General features: G+C 39.4%; 1 protein-coding gene across 4 annotated transcripts in view; it reads left to right on the plus strand.

The window, feature by feature from the left end:
• Positions 1-6,639: 6,639 nt before the first annotated feature.
• Positions 6,640-16,951, plus strand: part of LOC126277997 (uncharacterized) — a 277,984-nt gene continuing 267,672 nt past the window's right edge. The window contains exon 1 of one of the 4 annotated variants that reach the window (XM_049977675.1): positions 6,640-6,755. The gene's annotated coding sequence lies outside the window, so the exon portion shown is untranslated. Of the gene's footprint in view, positions 6,756-7,311; positions 7,823-16,951 lie in introns of those variants that run through there. The other 3 variants (XM_049977678.1, XM_049977677.1, XM_049977676.1) reach the window with 3 other exon arrangements.

Raw genomic sequence — 16,951 nt, forward strand, 5'->3', positions numbered from 1 at the left:
GCCATTGTATTCAAATTTGCACACCTCAGAAGAGTCGAACCGCTGCAATATAAATTTACTACATGAAGTCTGATCTCTGTTATTAAACATAATGCAGAATTATTTGCTGCAGTGTGCTTAATACAAACATTGTGCACAGATGCCAAACTTACGTGCTTGCCAATAACTATTTGGTACCTGATTATCAGCATGCCAGGTAACAAGATTAATAGTAATACTCGCAGATCATCTGCTGTAGAAACTGTAGTATGTCATCATTATTTGGTTTATTTCTTATTTTCAAACTTGATTCTGGCAGTGGTCACTGTGACTCATCTCGACTTTTGGATAGTCAAGATTCAGAAGAATGCTATGTCTGAGTGCATATCCTTAACTGAGAAACACTTTGATCCTTTCGAGCAGCCTAGGGCAGGCTGTTCCAATGCACATGTAGAAATGGGTAAAAATCTGTTTTTGTGAATCTGTTCGGTTGTCAGTAGTCAACTCAGAAACCTCAAGTGCCGTCCTTCTTCTTCACAAGGACCCCAGGATAGGATTAAGGACTCTCTGAAGGTTCAAAGATGTCATCTTACTGCACCTCCTTCACTGCTTCTTGAATTATTCGTCTTTCAGCTGGTGATGCCCCATGTGAGTACTGACAAATTGGTGGATGATCCCTGGTGTTGATATGTTATTCTGTTATTGGTCGCTTGATCTGTCTTCTTTCCACTATGGATTTAGAAGTCTGGAAAAATCTTCGAAGAATGGCTAACGCTCGCTAATCTTCCTTGTCCAGGCCAGATCCAATCGCCATTCAACTGTCCGTTTCCTCCACTGTGTTGTCTATAGTGGTATTTGAGCACAATTAATCGTCGACGACATTGAGCTATCCATCCTGGACTGGTCTGGCTGTTCCTATGCACACAACTTTGGGAATGAGTTGTGGCTGCTCGTGACTGTTAGTGATCCGTAAAAGCTTCACAAATTAATTGAACGTTTAGACTGAAGACCGGGACTCGTCTCATTGATGATGGCACGATAGCAACCTCTTGAGCAGCAAACAATCATGCCAAGCAATCTTCATTATGTGTGCTTGTTGGAATAGCTTTGTCACATGGAGCTTTGATCTTCCACAGTCAACGACTGCTTGTGATGTCTACAATGTCCATCTGAGAATAACATTGTCACTATATACAGTTAAAACCCCAATATTGAAGACCATGGTCTGTCATTGATAGGTTTCATGCAATAAACATGTTCTTGATGACTGGATCTATTTCTCAGGCCCTGAGTCGAATAGTGCCTGGACATGTTGACCATCTATGACGATGTCAATGAGATTTTCTGACAGCTTGGTAAATATTGTCCATGGAGGACTTTCATCTGTGACGGCACCACCTCCATAGATGTCGCCTCACTTAGTTTCCTTGAATTCAGCTGCTAGGTAAGCATCTGGTACCTCTTTACAGTGTATTGGGGCCTGTCCAAGATACAACGATGGGATTTGACCCAGAAATGGACTACACTGGCTGTAGTCGACTGGCGTTAACACGACTTTTTTTAAAGTTGAGGTCTGACACTAAAATAGTCATTGAACACTCGTCTTCTAATTCCGCAGTAGAGTAGAGCTTGTTCAAGGACTTTTGGAATGATTTACTGCTTGTACTCCATTTTCTTTCTGTACATGCGACGGCTTTTACGTCGCCTGAAGGCCAATCCACACCATGCTTCAGATCAGTCATTTCACATCACATCCACACATTCCACAATGAATTTCAAATGTGATATTGACATATACTGTCAACGAACACTCATGTCACGTCAAGGTTTCTCGGGAAGAAAGTTTTGATGGTGTCGTCGTCTGCTAATATCGGAAGTTAATCTGTTATTTCCGCGCTCACTTATGGAATAGTAGTTAAATTCATGCTTTTGTTTCTTCTTAATGTTTATTTTACTTTTGTGCTTTATTTTTGTTGCAAATTGCAAACATTCCTCCACGGCTTGAATATTTTTTTCCATTGGGTGTTCTTCAGCAAGCGAGGTCAGGTGTCTAAAAGTGGATAATTATCTAGGTTTCAGAATAACAGAACAGTGCTGACTCCCATACTGTGTATAAATAAGAACATAAGTTGATAAAGGAATTTTCATTAAATAACATTTTAAGCGAGAAAGTAGGCTGTAATGTAAAAAAGTACAGGTATTGGTGACGTTATTAACTAGATAAAAAATAGCATAATGGACAAGAATATAAGGTCAATTTGTTCCCATATAAATATTCGTGTGTACCTATTTTCACTAGCAAATAAATGTCAGAGTTTTGAAATGTTGTTTCACACCTCAATACTTCACCACCTTATATTGACCAAGAACATACATTACGAAACTTGCTTTGCCCAATAATAAACGTTATCATTTTTAGTTCCTCAATTCCAACACTATACTCCGACCTTTTGTGCCTAATAACCTCAACTTCACAGTTCGGTATTGGGCCAAGCTTTGTCACACTTGGATTATCCCAGCGAGTGACAGAGAAGGTTGTGACTACCAGCCCACTGCAAGGAATTTCAATGAAGCTCACAATTTTCAGCATTGTCCCCAGAAATGATCATGGCCTCCTGCATAAAGTGGAACCATCTGAACAAGAGACATCGAGTGTTCTGTGGCAATCAAGACTGCGACTTCCTGCACTTGACCATACGGCCGAGAACTTTAGGGTCTCCCTAAATGGGTCAGGTGTGCACTGCACATCAGATGCTGATACCCAGGTAGCTGGCTGAGTGTGGGATGCACACAATTTTTTTTTAGATTAGGTGAGTCTTCATGCAGTCCAGATTACTACAGATGAAGGAGACCCAGAAATATAAGAGTAAGGACCACAAGAATGCCCTCTAGAGGTGAGAGTATTAAAATCCAAGTAAATAGTTCCTGGTGCACTGGCTACAAAGTATCAGAGTTGGAAGTGCTCCAAAAAGTAATGCAGGTACAGTGAAGGTACAGAAAGCTGGTTGAAACCCGAAATTGATAGCAGTGAGATTTGTGGGAAAAATTTAAGTGTTTTTCGAAAGGGTAGACTAATGGGAAATGGAGATGGTGTATTTGTCACAGTAGGCATGAAACTCGAATCCAATGAGATAGAAATTGAATCTGCATGTGGGGCAAAACTCAGTATCTGTGGTGCATATAAAATGGTAATTGGATCCTTCTATCGCCTACCAGGCTCACATCCCGATATAACCAAAAACTTTAGAGTAAACCTCAGTGTACTTGTATGTAAGTTTGGTGAAGACTTTAATCATCCAACAATTAAATGATACAATTACAGTTTTGTTAGTGGTGGACGTGACAGACATCTTGTGAAACATTACTAAATGCCTTCTCTGAAAACTACCTAGAACAGATAGTTAGGAACCTCACTCAAGGTGGAATATGGTGGATCTAATGGCAACAAACAGACTTGACCTCTTTGAGGATGTCTGCAGCGAAACTGGTGTTAGTGGCCATGACATGGTTGTAGCAACAATGGTTTTAAAAGTACAAAGGACAACTAAAACAAGCAGATATATATATATATATATATATATATATATATATATATATATATATATATATATATGTGTGTGTGTGTGTGTGTGTGTGTGTGTGTGTGTGTGTGTGTGTGTGTGTGTGTGTGTTCAATAAACTAGATAATAAATCGCTGATGTCATATCTCAGTGAGGTACTTGAAACTTTCAGCACAGGGGAGGAGCATGTAGAGGAACTCTGGTTCAATTTCAAAAGGATAGTTGACCATACATTGGAGAGATATATATCCAGTAGAGCAGTTCATAATGGGAGGGAACTTACATGGTACACAGTCCCTGTAAAGAAATTTCTAAAGAATCAGAGATTACTGCCCAATATATGTAAAAACTTACATAGGGCTAAAGATCGGGAGATGTTGAACGAAATGTGTTTGGCTGTCAAGACAGCAATGCATGACACCTTCAACGACTGACGTAGCACAATATTGTCAAATGTTCTTTCACAAAACACAAAGAAATTCTGGCTTTATATAAAGGCTGTTATGGCATCAAAGTTGGTGTTCAGTCCCTAGCGAATGAGACAGGAACTGAAATTGAGGGCAGCAAAGCAAAAGATGAAATGCTTGACTCAGTTTTCAAACGTTTAGTTATAACAGAGATCCCAAGAGAATTGCCCCAATTTAACCTTGCAACACTAGAATGACGAATGGAATAAGTATTAGTGTCAGTGGTGTTGAAATCATTAAAACTGAACAACATTCCAGGGCCTGATGGAATCCCTGTCAGATTCTATACTGAATATGAGGCTGAGTTAGCCCTCTTCTAACTGTAATTTGTCATAAGTCTCTTGAAAAAAAAAAGCCTGTGTCCAGGTGTTAGAAGAAAGCACAGGTCACACCCATTTACAGCATGGGTAGTAGAAGTGACCCACAAAACTACTATCTTGTAGGCTATTAGAACATATTCTGAATTCGAACATAATGAGGTATCATGAACAGAATGACCTCCTCCATACCAACCAGCATGGATTTCGAAAACATCGATCATGTGAAACCCAGATTAGGCTTTTCTCACATGACATAATAAAGCTTTGGATCAAGGCTGTTGGCTAAATCCATTATTTCCTCATTTCTGAAAATCATTTCACTCAGTATCAGACCTACACTTCTTGTCCAAAGTACAATCATATGGAGTATTGAATTAACTTTGTGACTGGATTTAGGACTTTTTACTAGGGAGGAGGCAGCATGTTATCTGATAAGAAGTGTCGTCGTCAGATGTAGAAGTAACTGCAGGTATGCGCCAAGGAAGTGTGTTAGGTCCCTTGCTGATCATGTTGTATATAATGAACTTGTGGACAATATTAATACTACCCCCAGACATTTAACACATGACGTAGTTATTTAGAGTGAAGTGCTGTCAGAAAAAAGCAGCATAAATATTGAATCAGATCTTAATAAATTTTTAAAACGCTGCAAAGACTGGGAACTTGCTTGTAGTATTCTGGCAATGCAGTGCCAGTGAGCCACAGTTCGATTTGGCCAGCTTCTACTAATACCTGGGTATAACTCTTTATAGGGATATGCAATGAAATCATCACATAGGCTTAGTCGTGGGTAAAGCACGTGGTAGACTTTGGTTTACTGGTAAACTACCAGGAAAATGTTATCAGTATACAAAGAAAATTGCTTGCAAATCACTTGTGTGACCTATTCTGGAATATTGATCAAGTGTGTGTGACCCTTACAAAACAGGCCTAACAGGACATATTGAAGGTATATAGAGAAAGGCAGCATGTACTGTCACAGATTCGTTTGACCCGCTGGACAGTGTCACAGAGATACTAAAGGATCTGAAATAGCAGATCCTTGAAGATAAATGTAATCCATCCCAAGAATGACTACCGACAAAGCTTCTGGAAACAGCTTTAAATAATTATTCTATAAATATACTACAACCTCCTACGTACCACTCACATAGTGACATGACAGGAAGATTAGATTAATTACAGCACACACAGTGGCATTGAAACAGTCATTCTTCATGTGCTGAATATGTGAATGGAACAGGAAGAAACATTAATAAATGGTTCATTGGGACTTACCTGTGCTATGCACTTCAAAGGGGTTCACATAATGCAGATGTAGATGTAGATGATGTGATGTGACAGACTGTATGAATTGGCCTTAATTAGAGACGTAGTGATGTAGATGTTTTGAAGTTCCCAGCGTTTCCACCAAACAATGTCATGTCGTGACCACAAGCCGGTCAGAACCCGAGAGCAGGGTCGTCAGTGAAGTACCGGTACAACCCTGGAAAGATGCGACATCAGCTTACTAGCAGAACAGAACAAAAGTGTCTTCTGGGTGGAGAGTGATTCTGTTTATATGGTCATTGAATATTCCAGAATATGCAAACATAAGAAAGTTCCAGAACTTCCTAAAAATGCTAAGAAATAAATGACATACATGAGTTGGAGAGCTGATTGGAACTGGCACCGCCCCCCCCCCCCCCTTCCCAACACAGTAAGCGAAGACGTTAACCGCTACTCCATGTTGGATGTAGCGCAGCTAAAGGGAGTATTGTAAGTGCTATTAACAAGCGAACTATGTCAACTGTCTTTAATGATTACTATTTAATTATGAATTCAATTTACAAAAGTTGTTCGTTAGAGCAGTGGATCCTTCCTTGTGCGGCTTTCTTTGAATGGAAGACAATGTACGAATGTACGAATGAATAAATAAAATTGTTTACTCAGTGATTTTTAAAAAACTGCAGTTGATGTGATGTTACAATGATAGGAGCAGTTGTTAGATGCTCGATATGTTACAGCAAGCCAATATTGTAGAAAAAGGGTTATGGAATATGGCTTATTTGAAGTTCAATTGTCAGTATTTATCTCCTTAAGACAGGTTGTATTTTTTATTTGAATCTGTTTTTATCACTTCATACCATCTGCCATGGTTTGCGGAACTAAAACTTGGATTTGGGATGAGTTGCCTGTTTTAACAAATTGGAATAAATTTGGGAATAGATTGATTATATTTTAATTAACGTAATGTATTACATAAAATTGAAGAAATAGGTTTGACAAACAAAAACTTTAGGAACGATCAAATTTGTGTGAAATGTATATTGTAATTAAGGATAGCCATCTCTGGCGATATACCAAGTCAGTCCTCGATAGTAATGGCGTTTGTATTTGTATGTGATTGTGATGGATAGTTTGTGAAAGTTGTTCGAGTCTGACCTGAGGTAAATATTTTAATTGTTATTATCATTTTCCATAAATATGAAATAAGTGGAAATTGTATTTTAAAAATGGCAATATTGCTTTTTGGAGGAGAATGTATCCTCATAATGTAAGCACATGTTAATGACTGACGGAAGATAAATATTGTGAAAAGTAAGATATATACAATATTACGTGCAATATTTCCATTGTGTTTCTGTTATTTTTATTGTGGCTCTTCATTTTGCGATGTAATTCAACATGAATACCAGCATCAGATGCGGACCATATTGTGATTTTACTTCAAGTAATCGTATGTAGTTGTTAGAACTTAACGTATAACATTTTTACGGAAGAATTTTCTTAGTAGCCTCAAGGTTCGGAATATTTAGTTATATCTTAATATTACTGATAATCCCGAAATATTCCAATCCGTTGGAAGTGTTTGCACGATGCCCACTGCCTGTTTAATACTTTTTTCAGTTATATATAAATAAAATTGTATCCCGTAATGATCAGAAAATGGCTGAGATTACATCTGTAATGTTGTCATCATCTCTTTTGTTGTGCAACCAACAGAGTTGCTCTCCAGTGACCAGGCGGTGACCATGAAGTGTAGCTCGCAATGTTTTGTCACACTCTGTGATTGCATACCAGATTGTTCTTATTTATTTATTTACTGTGGTTAATATTAACTTTGTGGAACAGAATATTACATAGTGTGTTAAGTGGCATACACTCCCGTGCTTTCATCACTGTTGTAAACATTGTTTACCCACATATGGTGTAGAGGTTTTTGCTCATTTATATCAGAGGAAATACAGTAGATGGGACAGGCCCCCCCCCCCGCCCCCTCCATGCCCTGAAATCTTTGTTGTGAAAATTATTTGTAGTGTAGCCTGAGTTCCACTTACATGATAGAAAGGTTAAAACTTGTTTGAGCTGGTGAAGCCAGTGAATGTGAAAGCCAAATACTGGTTGTGACAACAGAATGACCTATAGCATGCCATATTTAATGCACTTTTCACCATACATACTAAAACTGCAAGGTGAATTCAGAAAACATGTATTAGGTAATGGACATGTCTATGTGAGTATTTTGAAGTGTATTACATTGTATATAAACTGCAAAAAACACAAAGGGGGGGGGGGGAAACTGCTCCATGTAACTTTTACTGTGGTCTGTCATTATACTAGTTCTCCATAGACTCCTAAATGAAAACAGAAGTTCAGCAAATCTTCCCACCAAGTGGCAGCAGGGCACACATATGTAAATATTAAAGATATTTGCAAGCTTTCTGTGCCAGTGGCTCCTTCTGGCATAATGGTTGAAGGTGAAGGTTGCATCAGACGATTTTCAAATCTAGTATGGTGTAGTCGCCAATCAGTTTTCTTCAACCCTTCTACCAGGAGGAGCCACAGACTGTGAAGGCTTGCAAATTTCCTTCATTTTTATATGTGTCTTCTCATGCTGCCGCTTGGTGAGTAGATTTTTTATCTATCTAGTTACACTATACTTTCAAAAATTGATTGTTTTCATTGATAGATTAATTATTTAGTTTGATATTTTATAGATCATTTTGCACAGTAAATCATAATGAAGTGTAACGAGTCATTTTACATTCACAGCAAAAATTAATTTCTAAATATAACTGTATCCTAAACAAATATTTTTTAGTCATTCTGATATTGTAATTATGTAAACATTATTGTTCCTTTTTAACTGCAGTGTTTTATTTGTAACAAACTTCGTGAGGACATAATATACTGTGAAGCAGTAGTCAAAATGCCCAACTCCTTAAACAGATATCTACAAGATTAATCGTGAGTGACCGCCACATATTACTTGTACAGCATGTTTTTGAGTTATGAAGACTTTCTTAAAGATGTCATATTCCATATGACATTTTTGTTGTGGTCTTCAGCCTGAAGACTGTTTCATGCAGCTGTTCATGCTACTCTATCCTGTGCAAGACTCATCATCTCTGATTAACTACTGCAACCTATATCCTTTTGAATCTAGTTACTGTATTTGCCTCTTGGTATCCCTCTATGATTTTTACCGTCCAATACTAAATTGGAGTTTCCTCAGAATGTGTCCCATCAACCGATCCCTTCTTCTAGTCAGGCTGCGCCACAAATTTCGTTTCTCCCCAGTTCCAATCAGTACTTCCTCATTAGTTATGTGATCTACCCTCCTAATATTCAGCATTCTGCTGTAGCACCGCATTTCAAAAGCTTCTATTCTCTTCTTTTCTGAACCGTTGATCATCCATGTTCACATCCTTACATTGCTACACTGTAGATAGATAATTTCAGAAAAGACTTCCTAACACTTAAATCTATATTTGATGTTAGCAAATTTCTCTTCTTCAGAAATGCTTGTCTTGCCCTTTCCAGTCTACATCGTATATTCCCTACGTTCAGCCATCATCAGTTATTTTGCTGCCCAAATAGCAAAACTCGTCCACTGTTTTAAGTGTCTCATTTCCTAATCTAATTCCCTGAAAATCGCCTGATTGAATTGGCTACATTCCATTAGCCTTGTTTTGCTTGTGTTGATGTTCATCTTATGTCCTCCTTTCAACACATTGACCATTCCATTCACCTGCTCTTCTATGTCCTTTGCTGTTTCTAACAGAATGCCAATGTCATTAGCAAATCTCAAGGCTTTTATTTCTTCTCCCTGAACTGTAATTCCTACTCTAAATTTTTCTTTGGTTTGCTTTACATCTTGCTCAGTGTGCAGATTGAATAACATTAGGAATAGGTGATTACGGTGTCTCACTCTCCTCCCAACCACTGCTTCCCTTTCATGGCCCTCAACTCTTATGACCGCTTTGTGGTTTCTGTACAAGTTGTAAATAGCCTTTCTGTCTCTCTATTTCACCCCAGCTGTCTTCAGAATTTCATAGAGTATTGCAGTCAACATTGTCAAAAACTTTCTGTAAGGCTAAAAATGCCAGAAGCATAGGTTTACCTTTCCTTAACCTATCGTCTAAGGTAAGCACAGGGTCAGTATTGCCTTGTGTTTTATTACATTTTACTGAAATTCAAACAGATCTTCCTGAGGTTGATTTCTACCAATTTTTCTATTCTTCTGTAAATAATTTGTGTTAGTATTTTGCTCCCATGATTTATTAAACAGATAGTTCAGGTTCATCTGTCAGCAATTGCTTTCTTTAGAATTGGAATAATTATTTTATTCTTTGAGTCTGAGGGTGTTTCCCTTGTCTCATGCCTCTTGCACACCATATGGAAGAGTTTTGTCATGGCTGGCTCTCCCAGGGCTATCAGTACTTCTGACAGAATGTCGTCTACTCCTGAGGCCGTGTCTTTCAGTGCTCTGTCTTGTTCTTCTCATATCTCCCATTTCATTTTCATCTACATCCTTTTCCATTTCCATAACATTGTCTTCAAGTTCATCTCCCTTGTGCAGGCCTTTTATATACTCCTTCCACCTTATGCTTTCCTTTCTTTACTTAGTACTGGTTTCCATCTGAGCTTTTGATGTTGATACAGCTTCTTCTCTTTTTTCCAATGGCCTCTTTAACTTTCTGTAGGCAGTTTCTATCTTTCCTCCAAAGAAATATGATTCTAAACTCTTAAATTTGCCCCCTAGCCACTCCTGTTAAGAAATTTTGCACTTTGTCTGTCAATCTCATTTTTTAGATATTTGTATTCCCTTTCGCCTGCTTCATTTGCTGCATTTTTATATTTTCTCTTTTCATCAGTTAAGTTCAATATGTACTGTGTTACCCCAAAGATTTCTACTAGGCCTTGTCTTTTATCAATTTGATACTCTGCTGCCTTCACTATATCCTCTCTTAAAACTTCCCATTCGTCTTCTACTATATTCCTTTTCCCTGTTCTAGTGAACTGTTACCTAATGCTCCCTCTGAAACACTAAGCAACCTGTGGTTCTTTCAACATTTCCAAGCCCCTTTCCCTTAATTTCCTATCTTTTTGCAATTTCTTCATTATTAATCTACAGTTAATTACCAGTAAATTGTGGTTGGGGTCCTACAGTTTAATATTTGGTTCCAAAACGTCTGTCTTTGGTGAAGGAGGCGCAAGACCAAAGCATGCAAAAACGCAGGTACCACAACATGCGGCGATGCATTTTCGGTGGAAAGGAGGATAACACCATCCCTAGCTGTGAGGCAAAGTGTAGTAGTTCCACAACGGATCAGAAGTATTATCAGACAGACGATCTGGCCAACCCTTCTGAATACAGCATAAAACCTGGGAGAGGGTAGGGTCAGAACTCGTGGCAGCCACCAGCCGGTCCCCGGTGATGGGGAACCTGTCCACAACCCGCTGCTAGGCAACATCCAGGTGGAAACACAAAAGTTCGTCCCTATCGAATGCCAGATCAGGACCCCTGGGAAGGTGAGACAGTGCATCAGCATTCGCATGTTGAGCTGTCGGCCAAAAATGAATCTCATAATTGAAATGAGACAAGTAAAGAGCCCAGTGCTGAAGGTGGTGTGCAGCCTTGTCGGGAAGTGACGTTGATGGATGAAAGAAGGAAACAAGTGGTTTGTGGTCCATAACAAAATGAAATTTGGATCCATAGAGAAAAACACCAAACTTATGAAGAGCATAAATTATGGCCAAAGCTTATTTTCAATTTGAGAATACTTTTGTTGGGCATCCGTGAGCATTTTGGAGGCATAAGTAATGGGTTTGTGGGTTTTTATGGCTATAGTGACGGACCACGCACCGAAAACTCCTACTTATTACGAGAAGGCACTTTTATCAAGGTTCGTATATTTACAGAAACACAAGAAAAAGCAATGCACAATTTCACGACACATGTATCACTAGTCAAATCACAGACGGGGCTGCCAAATAAGCTCGGTTGTTCAGAACCGTCAGAAAAACGGTGTGCAAGGACTGCACCAACCCCGTATTGAGAGGCGTCTGTGGCAAGAACAAGATGTTGGCCAGGTCGATAAGTAGCCAGGCATGAGGCCTGTTTCAGCATAGTCTTCAATTTCTGGAAAGCTCCATCGCATGACGCAGACCAGTGAAAAGGCACGTTTTTATGCAACAGGCGATGCAACGGCTGAGCCACCGAAGCAGCAGACGGTAAAAACTTTTGATAGTATGCTATTTTCCCCAAGAAGGCCTGCAGTTCCTTAACAGATGTAGGGTGAGGAAGGGCATCGCTCGTAGCGACAGTTTGCCGAAGCGGACGAATACCATCCCGGGAGAGTTGAAACACCAAGTACGTGATAGGTGCTTGAAAAAATTTTGATTTCTGAAGATTACACTTAAGACCGGCAGTCTGTAAGATATGAGAAAGTGTGCGGAGATTTTGAAGATGTTCTTCAGTGGTGAAGCCAGTGACAACAATGTCATCCTGGTAATTTATACATCCAGGGACAGTGAGCAATAATTGTTCCAAGAATGGCTGAAAGAGAGCAAGGGCGCTGGCAACCCCGGATGGCAATCGTTGGTATTGATAGAAGCCGAAAGGTGTGTTAAGGACCAGAAACTGCCGGGAAGCAGTGTCGAGAGGAAGTTGATGATAAGCTTCTGACAGGTCAAGTTTAGAAAAATACTGGCCTCCAGCAAGTTTAGTGAACAGTTCTTCAGGTCGAGGTATAGGGTAAGTGTCGATAAGGCATTGAGCATTTATGGTGGCTTTGAAATCGACACAGAGACGAATATCACCATTTGGCTTAGCAACGACAATGACAGGAAAGGACCACTCACTGGAAGTGACAGGAAGGCAAGACCCCTGAAGCGGTGAGACGATCCAGCTCCCGTTTGACCTGACCACGAAGAGCCACAGGAGTTTGCCGAGCCTGAAAAAACTTAGGCCAAGCAATGGGTTTGAGCGTGATATGAGCTTCAAAGTCATTTGCACAGCCTAACCCAGGAGAAAAGGGGACGAAAATGTCGTCGACAAGGAATCCAATTGAGCATAAGGAATAGCATCAGAGACGATATTGACAGAGTCATCTATGGAGAACTCAAAAATGCAAAAGGAATCGAAACCAAAAAGATTCTCCGCGTTACTATGGTTGACCACAAATATGCGAACAGTGCGAACGACAGATTTGTAAGATACCTCAGCATCAAGAGAGAAATCTTCTGTTTATTGTAAGTCCGTAGCTGCCTAGTGACAAGTGACAGGGTTGGAGAACCCAACTGAAGATACGTCTGAGAATTGATGATAGTGGCAGCAGAACCAGTATCCACCTGCATGCGAACATCTCGACCAAGTATTTGGACAGTGAGGAATAATATCCCTGAAAGGGAAGAAGTACAATTGACAGACAACACAGAATCAGAATCAGTGTCATGTTCATGGACATCATGTATGCGGTCGGATTTCCACATGACACATGACCCTTTTTTTTTGCATTTGTCACACACGGCCCAACGTTGTGGACAATCTTCTCATGAATGTTTCGTAAAACACCACGGACTTGAAGGAAGTTGCTGTGGGTTTTGCTGCAGTTTCTTAGAGGGTTGTTTACGGTTAGGCCGAGGCTGCACTTGGGAGGGTACTGCGGCCACGTCGGCCGCTGGGGACACGCCACACGCTTCGTCAATATCGCACAGAGGTTGTATTTCCCCGACGTCGCCACATGCCTCTATTTGCGCTCCAGCGGCGCGATAAATTTCAAAAGACTGAGCGATGGATAGGACTTCATCTAGAGTCAGATTTGCCAACCGAAGGGCACGTTGCCTAACTTCTTTGTCGGGCTCTGATCGGATAATAGCATCCCGTACCATGGATTCGGTGTATGATTTTTTGTGAACTTCAGTAACATATTGACACTTTCTACTGAGGCCGTGAAGTTCAGCATCCCAAGTGTGATAGGATTGATTCAGTTGTTTTTGACAATGATAAAAGGCAACACGAGAGGCTACCACATGCGTTTGCTTTTGAAAATAGACGGACAGAAGTGAGCACATTTCAGCAAAGGACAAAGACGCAGTATCTTTCAAAGGAGCCAATTGCGACAACAACTGATACATTCGAGGTGAAATCCATGAAAGGAACAGAGACTTACATGTTTGTTCATCCGCGACATGAAATGCCAAGAAGTGCTGTCGAAGACATTTTTCATAATCAGACCAGTATTCTGCCAACTCGTCGTAAGGAGGAAAAGTAGTAGAGACAACGACGAGAGATGCCCCGCATTTGATGCCGCAACGAAATCAGCCCCGCATTTGATGCCGCGACGAAATCACGAATCGCAGTTGTGAGAAGCGTTTGCTGTTCTATGAGACCTTGCAATAGTTGCTCTAAAGTAGCCATGGAAACATGTGGGTCAACGAAGGAAAATAAATTTCACTACCTCGTCGCCAATTTTTATAACTTCAAGTTGAACAAATATATTTCAATGAAGATGCAATACAAGAAAGTCACAGATCAAGTAAACAGAGTATGACGTGTGTACACTTTAACAGTCAAATCATAACTGAGTCCAAGTCTAGCGGCTGCTGGCTGGCTGGCCGCTTAGGTGAGGCTGCTGATGCATGGCTGGCAGACAGCGCCGCATGTAGAGGACACGCGTAACTGCGCGGCGGCACTTTGAAAGGTTGGCGAGTCACAACAGAAGTGTCTCCAGGTCTCTTCGACGTACACAGCTTTCTTAAACCAAGGATTAGCAGTTATTAAATTATGCTCAGTGCAAAATTCTACCAGGCTGATTCCTCATTCATTCCTATGCCCTGTTCCATATTCACCTAATATTTTTCCTTTGCCTAATATTGTATCTAAGTCAACCATCACAATTAAATTTTTGTCTCCCTTAACACTTTTATCTCATCATACATTTCTTCAATCTCTTCATCATCTGTGAAGCTAGTTGACATTCAGACTTGTACTACTGTGGTAGATGTGGACTTTTCATGTCTAAACTGGCTACGATTAGGCATTCACTAGGCTCTTCACATTCCAATTTTCTTAATCATTATTAAACCTACTTCTGCATTAACTCTCTTCAGTTTTGTATTTATAACCCTCTATTCACATCATCAGAAATTCTGTTGCTCTTGCCAACAAACTTCACTAACTCCCACTATATCTAACTTCATCTTATCCATTTCCCTTTTCTAATTTTTTGAAATTTATTGAAGGAAAATTATGTCAGCTTGCTGGTTTGTCTCTTTCCAGGATTTGCAATGATTCAAAGTGCAAATATGGCTGAACTAGTTGTTGTAGGAGTTCCAAAATGTGCTTTTTCCAGTTTAAATTCTCATCAGTATGGACACCAAAGAATTCTGAAGTTTCCATCCTGTTTATTATTTCTTCACCATGTGTTACTTTTCATTGGTGTAGTATACCGTGATGGCCAGAACTCAATATGATGTGTCTTTTTAAAATTGAGGATGAGATCAATTGTAGAAAAGCAGTCAATGATGCTTTTAAGAATGTTGTTTACCATTTCTTCTGTTTCTGTATGTATACTTGGCATTTTATCATTACTAGTGTCATCTGCAAAAAGGACTAGTTCTGCTTGTTGTATATTAGGCAGAAGACTTCTGTTTATTATGTTTATCAGTGTTAAGTATTAGACGATAGATGAGAATTGCGTAACTGTGTCTGGAAATTCTATGTCATTCACTGGTGTACATGGTAAAATTACGCATTCCTTGCATTTTTGGCAGAGCGAACCATTATTTCATTTTCATGTTAGGGTTCTTTGATACTGTACATAACTCAGTATTTATTCTGATAATGATTTGCATCTTAGAAGATTATTGTTTGTGCAAACTGACCATCTGTATAGTGTATCTTTGTCGTAAGTGCTGATGTGCTATGACTAAATTATTAATTGCAGTATCAGTCTCATAAAATATTACCACAAAATCCCAGAAAAGAGAAAAGAACACTTACTTAATACAGAATTAATGGATTGTTTCTGGGCCGGCCGCAGTGGTCTCGCGGTTCTAGGCGCGCAGTCCGGACCCGTGCGACTGCTGCGGTCGCAGGTTCGAATCCTGCCTCGGGCATGGATGTGTGTGATGTCCTTAGGTTAGTTAGGTTTAAGTAGTTCTAAGTTCTAGGGGACTAATGACCACAGCAGTTGAGTCCCATAGTGCTCAGAGCCATTTGAACCATTTTTGATTGTTTCTGGGTAGTCCTGATTAGAATACAAGAAATGTAGTCATCTGACCACTATGTATGCCAGTGGCACACGCGTTGTCTTTTGAGCAGGCGGTAATCCCCGCCTTATTGAAGAAATCCAGTTCTTTGTTGAAAAGTCAAGAGCTCATTTTGAAATAGAGAACTTGAAAGTTAACATAGAAAGTACAAATGTCATCAAAACAGACAAAATATTGTAAATGCCATGATTTTGTTAAAGACCTGTTTGGTATGTAATTTTTTGAGCTTATACATAGATGACCAGATTTCTTGGAATCATGGAAGCAGCAGGTTAATCACACATCAGGAAAAGGTCTATATATAATACAGAGAATACTGCGGTAACTTAATTACTAAAGATTTCCAACTTGATTCTCCGTCTGTGAATTCTTTCACGTTAGCTGAATTAGGTACAGACTTACGAAAATTTGTATCAGACTGGGGCGCAAACTTGGACTTCCCACTTATCATGAGCTGTCACCTGAAACACTTCGGTTACCCATTCATGCTCCGTGGACTGACACGACTTCCACATGTTTGCATCCTTTTATTATAATCCACTAAAGAACCTTGAAGACTGTAGTAAAAAGTTAAACAAGGAACATCTTGTTAAAGCCTTTTTACTTGCTTTAATAATCTCACAGTTTATGCCATTTGTAAGCTACAAACCACTATAGTAGCGGAATACGATACTAAAGTTTGTAAAAGCAACATGCGAATTCACAACCCTGATATGAGACATAAAACAGATTTACATATGGTTCACAGAAGGTTAATATTAGAAGTCAAAATCTAGCATGTAAAAGGAACTATTGGTTATAATTTTCTACCAAATGATGTTAAGATGATAACTGCAGATACTTTTAAATAGAAACTTAAACAGTGGTTTATCCATAAAGTCCTGACCAATATAAATAATAATGTAAGTAACAACCCTGTCCTAGATATAGGTCTGGCACTAAATTATGAATAAAACCAACTGTTCGCTGCAGAGTGAATAACTGTCCTACTGTATGAATTAAATAATAATAGATAAAACTTCTGTGTGTGCTCAAATGATGCTGTAATTGCCATTTATTGACATTGCCTGTGTGTGTAAAATTG

This window comes from Schistocerca gregaria, chromosome 6, assembly GCF_023897955.1.
Source record: "Schistocerca gregaria isolate iqSchGreg1 chromosome 6, iqSchGreg1.2, whole genome shotgun sequence".
Lineage (NCBI taxonomy): Eukaryota > Metazoa > Arthropoda > Insecta > Orthoptera > Acrididae > Schistocerca > Schistocerca gregaria.